Source organism: Pinus tabuliformis, chromosome 5_2 (genome assembly GCF_031772625.1).
Source record: "Pinus tabuliformis cultivar Carrire ecotype Pingquan chromosome 5_2, CPIR1, whole genome shotgun sequence".
NCBI classification, from domain to species: Eukaryota; Viridiplantae; Streptophyta; class Pinopsida; order Pinales; family Pinaceae; genus Pinus; species Pinus tabuliformis.
The window spans coordinates 320,191,495-320,206,570 of record NC_142306.1 but is presented as its reverse complement, the minus strand read 5'-3'; positions in this window follow the sequence as shown (position 1 = coordinate 320,206,570).

Here is a 15,076-nt window from a genome sequence, read left to right as displayed (position 1 = left end):
TTATAGGATTGGAAATAGGACTCGCCATAAACATCGGACATGTGCGAGTGTGGAGGTCCTATCATCATGTATCTTATGCAAACAACACAATGTGCAATTCGATGGTGACTTTGGCATAATACATACCCTTGGTCAAGGCTTCGTAACCAAAGGTCATGATATTGTAATGAAACTCCTTATTAACATTATTATTTAACTATGTTATTATTAATATGAGTGCGTTGAATTATCTAACCTATAATGGCATGCACTTGGATACGTATTCCCAATCTTTGGTTCCTTATTTGACTCAACTATCGTTGTGGATAAGGTAATTATTTGAAAGGTTGTTGGAATTCATGAAAATATGGTTAATGTTTTTTTTAGGATCATTTACATTTTGGGTATTCTATTATCCCTATCAAAAGGTTATTGCGTAGTGAGATTTTCAGGGTATTTGCAAACTAATTTGTAATCAACCAACCAAGAATAGTTTATGAACATATTCTAGACCTAAGAGAAGGTTAGCTAAATTCCCTCTTGAAACTAGTTTGGATAGGACACACTATTACACATATAAGTTTGGGTTTGTGTGTAATTCTTTTGTAAACAAAAATGAGTAGTATTGGTATTAAGTCTGTGCCCAGTTGCAACAAATACACGAGTGCTTAAATTTCTGTTTTTCAGTATAGTATCATAAATGAATCAACCATAAACTCATTACATTTTCGATACTGACTTATTGACAATTTGACAGTAAACCCATTACATAGAGAGACTTCCTATCAAAAACTTACAAAAAACATAAAAAATACCAAAAGAAACTTCTTCTACATGCAAATCAATCATGTTCAGTTGTTGACCTATTGAGGTCTATGTCCCACTTGCTTGGATCCTCCTGTAGCCGATTCTAACCCGTGGGTAAATCTTTACTGAGCTTGAGGTCCATAATAATTACCTTGAATGCGTCCACCTCATCTTCTAGTCGTGAAATCTGATGTTGGAGGGCCAATATATTATCACTAAGGAAACTCCCTAGAGCTGGAAGAGGGAACCAAATTGCAGAGACAATAATCCTATCAGTGATACCTCAACTGTATAGCGCACTGCACTAGTCAAATAAACAACTTTCCATGTCCCTAAGATAAAATAAATAAATCAATTGATAGGCTTTTGACCCATAATTTACCGACTTCCTCTGAACTAGACATTTCCTGAGGACATTTAAAAGGAAAGACCTATAAACAACAGGTGGTCGAGTCTCTAACAACTCCAAAAATCCAGAATTGAAGCCAATAACAATGAGATAGGAGCTAACTTTGGTGGTTTTTCCATCTAAGCTCTGTTTATCGTAAGTCTATAAACAAAAAAGGGGAACCCAAAATTACCTTCACATAAAGGAGCCCAAGACAATACGAAGTCGATTGTGTAGGAGAGACCAAGTGTTGCTAAGGTATTTTGAGAGCTAGAGAACCCCTTACACCAAATTACCCACAAGCTAAAGTGCTGAGCCCACAATTGTGCTATCCTAAGAATGAGAGCTTGAAACTGGAGGCAAAGCTCTTCGCAGAGCTGCCTGGAGGATGAGCGTCCGGACGCTACAATGAAATTCAAAGACAAAGATATTGCCATATTATTGGGCCATGAAGGTGGTGGAGAGATGCACATAACAGGCTCATTCATGAATGGGGCAAGAGCTAGATTTTAGACAGAGTTATCGCCAATTTGCCTGTCCATCCACACAATTATCATCATTTTATCATTAATTTCACTTGTGCAACTACCAAAAAAATTCATCATGGTTTTGAGTGGAGGCTGATTCCAAGATTTTGGTAGATGAAAAACGTAATGGAAAAATGCAAGAGAGAGGGAACAACATATGCATGGTGGTAGATCACATGTGTTGCCATGTCAAGGTAAATACAAGTTTGATACATTAACCATATAACTAAGTTGTCATAGTTGTTGATGAGGGGATATATTGCATCGCATAGGAGGGGATGGGGAGTAGTAAGGGAATAGGGATGGGAAAGGGGATAAATAAGGGGACAAATAATAAATTCAAGGAGATATTTATTCATAGGGTGGGTCCAAGGATGATTCCAAATAGCAAGGGGCATATAGACTTAGGGAATTGGGCAAGAATAATTCAAGTTGTTGATTTCAAGCTTTGCCTCTTCCATTGAGCAAGCTTTATTTGCTTGCAGATCAACATCCATATTGTTGGTTCTGAGGACATGGAAGAACCCTTTGGAATGGAAGGATGCAACCAGACCTCTGATCCTTTGAAGCACTAGGGTAAAGTAATTTTCCTTCAGGCTACCTTCCTTAATGAGATAATGAATTGTTAACAACGAGTCTCCATGAATAATAATGTCTTTGATGCCTTTGTCATTAGCAATTCAAAGTCCTTGAAAGAGACCATAAATTTCTGATTGGCTATTGGTTTTCCTTCCTAGACCCCATGCATATTTGATTTCTATAATTCCATCAGGATTAAGTAATATCCCTCCCCCTCTTTCCAACCCTCGTGTTTGTGTGGAATTACTATATAGAGAACCAAAAATTAAATGCATATTATTTTTTTTAGTATTTTTCCTAGGACCCTAATGACGGTGTACCACATGAAACAATAAGTGTCTAGGGTGGGGCTATGTGAGGTGAAATAAGAGTGAAAGGGAGGATATGTTGTTGGATCGATGGTTAGAGGTTGTGGAAAACAAACAATGGAATGATTTTCCTCAACAACTGGAGGTCATAATGGGTAGGTGACAATATGTTTTGGCTCAACTATATACTAATCCAGGCATCTCATAAGATAATGAAGTTCAGTGGGTCATTCATCAAACATCAATAAAATTATCAAACAATAGCCTCTTACCTTATTTTACCTTAGATGCTTATTTGAATCCCTAAACTATGGCCTCTTAGCCTTAATTCAATATTAGAAATGCTCATTACAAGAAAATATAAAGAAAACCTACACCTACAAATCCTTGTGTTTGTGCATATAATTAGAACTTGGAATGCCATAACCTTTACTAATGAACATTTGGTTGGTATTCAAAATATTCTTTTTCACATTTTGGATGAATTTTGTTGTGATAAAGTTAATTTTTCCTTTTTTGCTTGTAATTTTAGGTTTTATATTGGGGTAAATGGAGGGAGAAAAATCTTCCAATAAAAGAGAGAAATACACTATGATGATTGAGGTGGATCAAAATATGGTGCCATGTTGGGTCCCTATAATACTAGTGTAGCCCCCTTATTGTTATTGTTAGTGTAGCCCCCTTATTTTTATTGTTATTGTAGCCCCCTATTGTTATTGATGTGGCCTTACATTATTATCGTTATGTAGCCTCTGATTATATCGTGACCCCTTAGACTCCTATATATACTAAGGAGGTTTTGTCATTTGTATCATCAAAGAACTATTAATTTATGTGATGTAATTGAGGTTTCCCCCTCAAAGAGGCTAATTCTCAAGTCGTTGATATATCTTTTCTTCTGTTTTGGGATCTAGTTGCATAACAATTGGTATCAAAGCTTTGGATTCTAGGATTTCGCTGCTTCAAACAGGCCATCTTGGAAATCTCACTATAATTTGTTTTCTATGAAGCTTCAGAAATTGAACTTTCAACCACATGGAACCAAAATCTGGATGAGTAAAAATTTAAAATCTTGGTTCAATACATTTCCTGAGATATAGTTCGAAGAAGTTAGGGTTTCTGCATGCTCTAGAATTCAGTCTCAAACAAGTGACCTGGGGAAAATTGTCATAAATTTCTTCGTAGGAATCACATTTGAATTATGTAAAAAGTGTCTAAAATTTCATGGACTGTAGTTTCTTGTGTATCAATTTTAGGGCCGAAGGTTGAAATAGTGACATGTGGCATCCTGTACAAGTTTGCTCTACTGAACTAGTCCATAATTAGGTCATCATGGGAGATTTGGCATAAATTATATTGAAGAATCCAATATTGGTTTGACTTGTGGATTTGGAAAGAATACTCAAAGTTATACTGCAATACTAAATTTAAGACCTTTGAAAGCAAAAATTTCAGAGATACAATAGTTTCAATATCAAGCTTCAAAAAGCAAGAAGAAAAAGGTGTGTATTTTTTTAAAATTTGCATAAGTTTTGTTTGAAAAACCAGTCTGAAGTAATTCAAAGGGCATAGTAAAGCATAGATATCATTATTTGGTTCCAATATGTCTCGTAACAAAAAAATAGATACTCCCAATAAGCAACTAGAAAGCTCTACTAGGACACATGAAAAAGAGGAAGACATGCAACATGATATATCAAAATTACATGACCAAATGCAACAAATTTTGCTCTTGCAAAGAGTAACCAAAAATCAAATGGAAGCTAATATGATGGTTTGAAGAATGGTTTAAAGTAGACATGGAAGGTTTAAAAGCAGACATGGAAGGTTTGAAGGATGGATTAAAAGTAGACATGGAAGGTTTGAAGGAAGGTTTGACAAAGTTGCTACAAGAAATGCTTCCTAATGGTAAAAAGGTATTCCATGAAACTCATGATGGGAACAAAAAGAATGTTAATCATGATTTTAGAGACTAACTTTGGATTGAAGACCAACCATAATCCAAATATCGATATGAGGAAGTTTGATGACAAGGATCTGGTAACATGGATACTACAAATGGGGCAACATTTTGATCTACATGATGTGTAACACACACACAAGGTACAAATTGCACCTTTATATTTAGAATCCAGTAAGTTTGTATGGTATCGATGACTTTGTTATTGTAAACCACTTGTCACTTGGTCAATTTTTCCGGATAAAATGATATCACATTATGATGATACAAAGAACAACACCTTCTTTAGCCAATTGATAAATCTCAAACAAAAGGGTTCAATGGTGGAGCACATTGAGGATTTCAAAAAATTGAATATCACGGTAATTGATATTCTGGAGGAGCATAGGATTGATGTCTTCATAGGGAATTTAAAGGATAACATCCAACATGAGATTCACCTTGTTGGAAATAATACTGAGAGGGGGGTTGAATCAGTATTATCAAATCAAACACTTTTTCATTTCCATACTCAGATTCATATACGCTACTTCAGTCAAGGGAATCTGCGTGTACAGGAAACTGTGTCTAATGCAACTAGCATATATCTAGTAAACTTATGATTCAGTTAATCCATTAAATGTTGATCTTTAGTTAGTGCATCAGAAATTTATTAACCATATGAATAGTAGCCAGGTACAGTAAAACAGAACAGATCATCACACACAAGAAGCACACATGAGCACCATGATGTAAGGTGGAAACCCAATGTGGGTGAAAACCACCTGTTGCAAGTCATCTCTATCTTCCTTTAATAAGAAACTTATTTTTACAATATTTCTGTACTGGTGCAGTCTTATACCAGTACATAGGCTTGTACCTGCAGAAGGCTACAACCTTCTCTCGTTCTCCAGCTTCTCCTGGAAGGGAGCCACAATCCCCTTAACTCTTGTACTAGCCGATCCTTTTACTAGTACGTAGGTGCTGGCCTACTGAATGCTCCAACCTTCACTCATTTTCCAGCTACTATTGGAAGGGAGCTACCACCCCCTTAGCTCTTGTGCTAGCTGATGTTCTAGTACATAGGTACCGACCTATAGAAGGTTATAACCTTCTCTTTCTTCCTCCAGGTACCACGTTTCATAAATTTTCAGACTGGATACTCCTGAAGCACAACACCATAATCTGAAGACCACGTTTCATCCAGTTTCATATTGGATCCATCAATATCATTAAAGCACAAAATCACTCACCACTTGTATCTCTGAATTACCCAATACTAAATCACTGAAACCCTGTCAACAAAACGCAGTCACCAGAACACAGAACTCTGCAACAACATTCAGAACCAACTGTATCATCAGAAATCATGCATCAGAGTGCATACGCTACTTGGAAGAGCAGAACCAGCGTGTATACACAACTTCACCAAAGCGAACCAGTGTATATGTAATTAATTACTTACTTATAACTTTGCTGCACTTCCTGACTTCAGACATACCCAGATCATTACATATACAAGGATAATACGTATGTTAGCAACCAGATCTAGTCCATCATATCAAATAAAGATAAGTCATTATGATCCTAATCCATTATAGATCTCATCCATCAACACTGAAGCTAAACACAAACAACCAATCTAAATATGCAAAATACTGACACCAGTAAACAGTCACCATAACTCAGACTTTGCATCAGCTACCAGAATCACCTGTAACTTCAAATATCATAGTGTATATGGTATACGCTACTTAGATGTATATAACCTGCATATATACGTGCTTTTATCAAAGTCAACTAGTGTATACATCTGTAAATATTCATTCATGAGTTGCAGCTATTTCAAACTTAAGTTATACCCAGATCAGAACATTACATGCGTCAGTATACAGATCTAGAATAAGCATAATCAAATCATATAGAGATGATTCATTCCAAACCATTTGATCCCGATATTTCCTTAGATCTTGTTCTCCATCAACTGGTGAGATTCCTCCTTAGCTCAGATCAAAGCATCATGAACCCATAACCTGCATACTAGATCTCATACTTCATCAGATATTCAAGACTTTCTTAGTGCCTTTGCCTAATGATCTTCTTCTCCTTTTATAGTCTTAGGCCTTACTCAATACCATGGTCCAAAACCATAAAGAATCAATACCGTGGACCCAATACCTGGGTTCAACACATCGGACGAGATACCAAGGACTAAATACCATGGATCACAATACCATGGTCCAAATACCACGGACCAAAACCTAATGTACGCGCCTTCCCTTGCATGAAAGTGCGTGTATACGTAGACACACCTTTTGGTCAGCTAACCCGTGTGTATACGCGGCTTTATCAAGGGGAACCTGCGTATATCACTTTTTATTCATTTTGTAAGACTGAACTGTTATCATTTTAGTAAGTTGCCATCAAGGACAACACCTATATCATAATGCCAACAATCTCCCCCTTTGGACTTGATGGCAAAGCTAGCTTGCCATACTGAGAACTGTCATCTAATGGATTGTCATTGTACATTACATCTGAACTGATTCCTTTGAGCTTCCTTGCATCCCATGTATTCTGTCACATCTGATATCTCTTCTGTAGATTCATCTAGTTATATATATAAGTGAGATGTTCTACTACAAGTGGGTTTCCATCAAGTACAACACATGCATCATAATGCCAACAATTTCCCCCTTTGGACTTGATGGCAACAACCATACCAAGTCACTCTCCCCCTTTGACATCAAGGCTGAAGGGTGGACCAAGATATTCTCTTCCTTGATATACATTCTGTTGTCCATACTCCCCCTGAGTACCTGCTGAAATATCTGATTGAACTCCCCCTTTTTATATGCCAAGGTGTACCAATCTGTCCATGCTCCCTCTGAGTACCTGCTGAAATCTTTGCTCTGCTGCAAGGTCTGCAAAAATATGTTCTACAAGAAGAACATGACTTTATACATCATAAATGACCTTCCTATCACCAGACTCATACATACATCCATCTCCCAACCAAGTGGATATATACCAATATTGACTCATCCACCCAACCAAGTGGGGATATACTAGATACCAATTGTTTATACATGACTGAAATATTACATCATCCTTCCCATGCATAGTGGGGGTACAAATTACATCATATGACCAAAAGGGATTCATCAAATGACTACAATAGACAGAGACAAACTATTACATCATGAGTCTTGATATGACCTTTACATTGAATGATATACATGACATTTATAACAGAGACCAAACATCTAAATAAGACCATGATAGTCATCAGCAACTATCATACACAGTGTATGATCTGCTCCATAAACATCTGTCAACAGCATCCAGACCAGCAACCTGTATATGTCGATTAGTGTAGATAACATAAACCTGTGACAAAGTATGTCTGCATATAGATATCAACTCATCCTTTTGAACATTATCATAGCCTTTCATGAATGAATTCTGCATATGACATACAAAATCATTCACATTATATCATATGTGAAAAACACCATAGTCATCTCATCATCATCAAGATATGCATGATCTTATATACTATCCATGTATCATCACTCGGGAACATCCCTCATCTGCATCAATCAACATATGTAAGTATCAACCTATCATCATATAGGGAAGAACTCATCATCATCATGTCTCCAACAATGCAAATTTGAGTAATCATCCATGTATCCAGCATACTGTATATAGCACCATGTATCTTGAGCTCAAGATCTTTTGTCAAGACTTCTTGATATCTTCAACAGCAACAATCCTCATCCATGTGAGCACCAAGAACTATAGGAATCCTGCATCATAACTATATTATATGTCGACAATAGCATATGAATGACTCATCATCAAGTAATGAAGTTGTGTATTCAAGCTTTGTGCTTCTCCTTATCCTTATGAAGATCACCATGTAAGCACCATATATGCATCATAAGAGAATCAACCACAAATTTGATTTGAACACCAACTATGTAACCCCAAGAATCATATGATATTTTGTCATGGACAACTTATAGCAAGATGTATCATTTAGCCATATAAGTATCATCACCAAGGACTTCTGACCATAATGCCAACAATGCATTATTCAAAGCATATGCTCCCCCTGAACCTGTGCTATCTGTTTACTGTCAGATCTGATCATGCATGTATCAGCAAGAAGTATCAAGGCATCATCATCATCAAGTTAGGATCAAAATCACTTCTAAAAATCTTATGGGTATCAAGACATTTCCACACAACATCAACAGATTGTAACCATTATCAAACACAACAAATAATGGACTGAATCATATCAGACCCTTTTCCTGAGTCTGTCCCACTGCTTTTCCTCAAACTAACATATACGCGACTGTGCAGTGTTTAAATCGCGTATATATGCGACTTCTCTTTATGAAACTTGCGTATGAGATTGAGAACACTGAAGTTTTACACTTTCAGCTTCCTCTGAGTCTGTTATGTCGGTATATTGTGCTGTGCCATGTTTTTCTGACTGTACTTCCTTCTTCTTCCACATCTTCAAGTGTGATGATGTTTTCTCCTTTTGGTGTGGTGCTCGTACTTTGTTCCTGCATTCCTTTGCTATATGTCCAAGCTTGTTACATGCATAACATCTTATATGTTTCATATTCCTTCTGTAGCAATCAACAACTTTGTGACCAAACATATTGCAAGAAAAACAATATCCCTTAAAGTACCTGGAACATGATGATCTTTCTGTGTGATGGTCTTGAACCATTCTACTTCTGCATTTGGCTGCAACATGTCCAAGATTATGACATACATAACATTCAACATTATTCATCGGAGGAGTAAAAGATTTTCTTTGAAGAATTTCTTTCCTTGGTTGTTGATGGGATTGACCTCTCATCTCCTTGTTGAGTATTTCAGATTGTGCATTAGAGTTCCTTGTCTTATTTTGTGAACTAGATTCACCTTCAACAGATTCATGAAAACCAAGACCAGTTTTGATAGCAGGAGACCTTTGACTACTAAGAATATCATCCAAGATCTTAGTACTATCTTGAAATCGTAAGAGCATATACTTTTCTTCTAAGTTATCTTTTAGAATATTTACCTCAACTTGAAGTTGCTTTTCCTTTTCACAATACTACTTCTTCATGTTTTCTTCAGCTTTTCTTCCTTCTTCCAACTGGTGTCTTAATTCAAGAACTTCGTTTTCTTGTTTTTCAAGAGCTTGGAGTAGTTCTTTATTCTGCTTATTTGATTCTTCAAGATCTTCTTTTAGCGAGAGGATCGTAGCTTCAAGACCTTCATAGTAACTGGATTTTCTCTGAGTTTCTTGATTCTTGGGCTCCTTTCATTTACTTCACTTCTTAATGATGTCACTTCATCCTACAAATTTTGACATTGATCTTCCTTTTCCTTGAATAGCTTCCTTACCTTGTTTCCTTCCTCTAGTTGAGCTTTTAGTTTGGTAACTTCTTCTTTGGAGATACATTCCCTTTTGTGCAATAGATCTTGTTGATCTCTAATTTTGTCTATAAGCCTTTTAAATTTTGCTTCTATTTTATATTTTTCTTTCTCACTCATAAGAGCAAATTCAATTGTTTCACTATCACTTTCATCATCTTCAAATGGATGGAGAAATGTATCACCAGAGGATAACAAATTCATACCTGATAGTTCTTTTCCTTGTTCATTAATGTAAACTTTGAAACAGGAACTCTGGCCAAAAAAACCCCGAAAAAACATTAAAAACAGTGCTAAAAACGAAAAGTGTTGATGCTGGAATAATTTTTTTTTATTTTTTTATTTTTTTTTTGCAATGGTAAATTTTGTGCAAAAAACACCCTCAAAATGAAAAGTGTTGATGTTGGGATAACAAATTTTTTTTTTCAACGGTAAAATTTCAACATTTCGAAATAATAGCGTAAAATATTTTATCATGACCCCGAAAAACATTAAAATTTCAAAAAAAAATGAAAACATAAAATAAAAATAAAAAATAAAAAAATTAAAACAATGAAAAAACACAAAACAAAAAAAATAAAAAAAAATAACAAAACATAAATAAAAATATATACTAAAAACAAAACATAAAATAAAAATAAAAAACAAAAAAAATCAAACATCAAAAAAAAAAATCAATCATAAAAATGTAAAAAAAAAAACAAAAAACAAAATTAACCTATAAAAAATAAGAATTAAAAAACTAGAAAAAAATTACAAATTATAAACAAATAAATAGTAAAAAAAACATATTTAAAAAAAATGGAAAAAAAAACAAATATGTAAACCATAAAAAAATTTGAGAAAAGAAAAAAAAAAACATATTAAAAAAAACTATAAAATTAAGTAGGTAAAAATAGAAAAATTAAAAAAACATTAACAAAAAACTAAAAAAAAATTGAAAATTAAAAACAAACTAGATTAAAAAAAAATGGAAAATTAACAAAAAAAATTAAAAACTAGTCAAATTAAGATTAAAATGATGATTACTTGAAAAAATAAATGTAAACATATACATACATACATATATATATATATATATATATATATATATAAAAGAGACAAAAAATAAATAAAAAATGTTTAAAAAAAAATTGTTTCATAAACCATAAAAGAATTTGGAAAAAAAAAAAAAAAAAAATTATATATATAAAATTAAGTAAGTAAAAATAGAAAGATTAAAAAAATTATTAACAAAAACTAGCCAAAAAAAATAAAAATAAAAACAAACTAGATTAAACAAAAATAGAAAAAAAAAATTCGACCCCCGGCTGTGCCACCACTAGGCGGCGGGTGGGTCGTTGGGCGACGTGCAGCCCCTCAGTTTTCGACCGCGCCACCACCAGGCGGCGGGCGGGCCGTTGGGCGATTCCGGGATCGGGCGACGGGCGGGTCGATGGGTGATTCCGGGACCAAGCAGCGGGTGGGCTGTTGGGCGATTCTTGGAATCGCCCAACGGCTTGCCCGCAGCCGGGTGGTGGCGTGACCGTGGGCCGTTTTTTTTTTAATAAAAAAAATAAAATAAATAAAATTTAATTTTTATTAAAATTCTTTCATAAATTTTTTTAATAATTTAATTTTTATTAAAATGATTTAAAATTTAATTTTTATTAAAAGTGTTTAATAAATTAAAATTTAATAATTTTTATTAAAATGGTTTAATATTTTTTTTTCAAATAAAAAAAAGAATTTCGTTTAATAAAAAAAAATTAAAATTCTTTAATAAAATTTTTAATTTTTTTTAATAAATATTTAATAAAAACATTTTTAATAAACATATGTATAATTAAAAATTAAAATTGTTTAATTTGGGCGGAGGGCCACCAATTTATTTTTATTTTTATTTTTTTAAATAAAAAAACCAATATTAACTTTTAAATTTTTTTAATAATTTTTTAAATTTTAAATTAAAAAATTAAATTTGTTTTAAGAAAATTAAAATATTTTTTATGATTGTATTTTTAATTTAAAAGAAAAATTGTTTAAAAAAAATTATATATATATTTTTTTAAAGATTGTCTAGAGAAAAGAAAATGTAAATTTTAATTATATTATTATTATTATTATTTTTAAAAAAATTATAAAATGAAGGTTTAATTATTATTATTTTTAAAATATAAAATGAAGGTTTTTTTTTAATAATTTGTATTTTTAAATTAAAAAAAATAACAAAAATTGTTTAAATTTTTTTTTAGTAGAAAAAAAGATTGTTTAAAAAAAAACATTTATTTATTTATAAATAAAATATGTTTGTTTAATAAAAAATAATTACATTTTTTCTTTCAAATAAAAAAAAACGCATTTTTTTGTTTTGTTTTGTTTTTTTTTAATATTAATTTTACTAGTTTTTTTATTTTTTCGTTAATTTTCTCTCTCTCTCTCTCTCTTTTTTTTTTTTTTTTTAATATATATATATATTTTTATCTTGTTGTTGTTGTTGTGTTTTGTTTTGTTTGTTTGTTTTTTTTTTATTTTTTCTTTTTATTTCTCTATTTTTACTTAATTATATATATATATATATATTTATATTAATTTTGTTTTGTTTTTTGTTTTTTTTTTTTTTTTCCAAATTTTTTTATGGTTTGTGAGATAATTTTTTTTTTAACATTTTTTATTATTATTAATTTTACTATTTTTTTTTCATTATTTTATTTATTTATTTATTTTTTTCCTAGTTTTTTGCTAATGTTTATATATATATATATATATATATATATATATATATATATGTATTAACTTTGTTTTGTTTTTTCCAAATTCCTTTATGGTTTATGAAATAAATTTTTTTTAACATTTTTTTTGTCTTTTTTTAATATATATTTTTATATTTGTTTTTTAGAAACAATTATTTCATGTGTATTGAAAATTTAGTTAACGATGTATAAATATGTAGAATATCGAAAATGCAAAATATCGACCTTCTTTCTTAAATATGCAAATCAATAAAAAACCCACTACAAAAAAATAAAAATAAAAACAAAAACAAGAAAATATGAAGAAGAAGACCACTTCCAAAATTATTAAATTTACAAAATAATTATTTACATTTCATACATTAGAAAATTTAAAGTAAAAAAATAGGTCTTTTGAAAAAAGGGTCTGATGCAGAATAACCACTTTTTAAAATCAATATGAAAATCACTACCATTCTAAAATGCAATGTAAATAAAAAAAAATTAAAGTGGCAAAAACTATGCTCTAAAAAAAACATGTGTGTTCTGCATCACCCCTTTTCAAAATCGGGTCACTTTTTTGCTATCTCTACAAAACGGGTAACAATATCAGTTATAGTTTCAAAGTTTACGTTGATGTTCATCTTCATTCTGAAGTGATTATGAATCTGAAGTGCTTCTTCCATGTATTCCCCAATTGATTCTCCCACTGTCATAGTTCTTCTGAGATGTCTTCTTCTTCTTAGGCACTTTTTTCTTAAGCTTCTTTCCCATTGTTCTACGGATCTCCTTCAAGCGATCAAGCTTCTACTAAAGGACCTAATTTGATACCAATTGTTGGAAATAATACTGAGGGGGGGGGTGAATCAGTATTATCAAATCAAACACTTTTTCATTTCCATACTCAGATTCATATACGCTACTTCAGTTAAGGGAACCTGCGTGTACACGCAACTGTGTCTAATGCAACTAGCGTATATCTAGTAAACTTATGATTCAGTTAATCCATTAAATGTTGATCTTTAGTTTGTGCATCAGAAATTTATTAACCATATGAACAGTAACCAGGTGCAGTAAAACATAACAAATCATCACACACAAGAAGCACACATGAACACCATGATGTAAGGTGGAAACCTAATGTGGGTGAAAACCACCTGCTGCAAGTCGTCTCTATCTTCCTTTAATAAGAAACTTCTTTTTACAATATTTCTGTACTGGAGCAGTCTTATACCAATACACAGGCTTCTACCTGCAGAAAGCTACAACCTTCTCTCGTTCTCTAGCTTCTCTCGGAAGGGAGCTACAACCCCCTTAGCTCTTGTACTAGCCGATCCTTTTACTGGTACGTAGGTGTTGACCTACTGAATGCTTCAACCTTCACTCATTTTCCAGCTGCTACTGGAAGGGAGCTACCACCCCCTTAGCTCTTGTACTAGCTGATGTAGTAGTACGTAGGTGCCGACCTACAGAAGGCTATAACCTTCTCTTTCTTCCTCTAGGTACCACGTTTCATAAATTTTCAGACTGGATACTCCTGAAGCACAACACCATAATCTGAAGGCCAAGTTTCATCTAATTTTCATACTAGACCCATCAATATCATTGAAGCACAAAATCACTCACCACTTGTATCTCTGAATTACCCAATATTGAATCACTGAAACCCTGTTAACAAAACGCAGTCACTAGAACACAGAACTATGCAACAACATTCAGAACCAACTGTGTCATTAGAAATCATGCATCAGAGTGCATACGCTACTTGGAAGAGTAGAACCAACGTGTATACGCAACTTCACCAAAGCGAACTAGCGTATATGTAATTAATTACTTACTTATAATTTTGCTGCACTTCCTGACTTCAGACATACCCAGATCATTACATATACAAGGATAATACGTATGTTAGCAACCAGATCTAGTCCATCAGATCACATAAAGATAAGTCATTATGATCCTGATCCATTATAGATCTCATCCATCAACACTGAAGCTAAACATAAACAACCAATCTGAATATGCAAAATACTGACACCAGTAAACAGTCACCAGAACTCAGGCTTTGCATCAACTACCAGAATCACCTGTAACTTCAAATATCATAGTGTGTATGGTATACGCTACTTATATGTATATAACCTGCATATATACGCGCTTTCATCAAAGTCAACCAGCATATACATATGTAAATATTCATTCATGAGTTGCAGCTATTTCAAACTTAAGTTATACCCAGATCAGAACATTACATGCGTTGGTATAAAGATCTATAATAAGCATAATCAAATCATATAGAGATGATTCATTCCAAACCATTTGATCCCGATCTTTCCTTAGATCTTGTTCTCCATCAACCGGTGAGATTCCTCCTTAGCTCAGATCAAAGC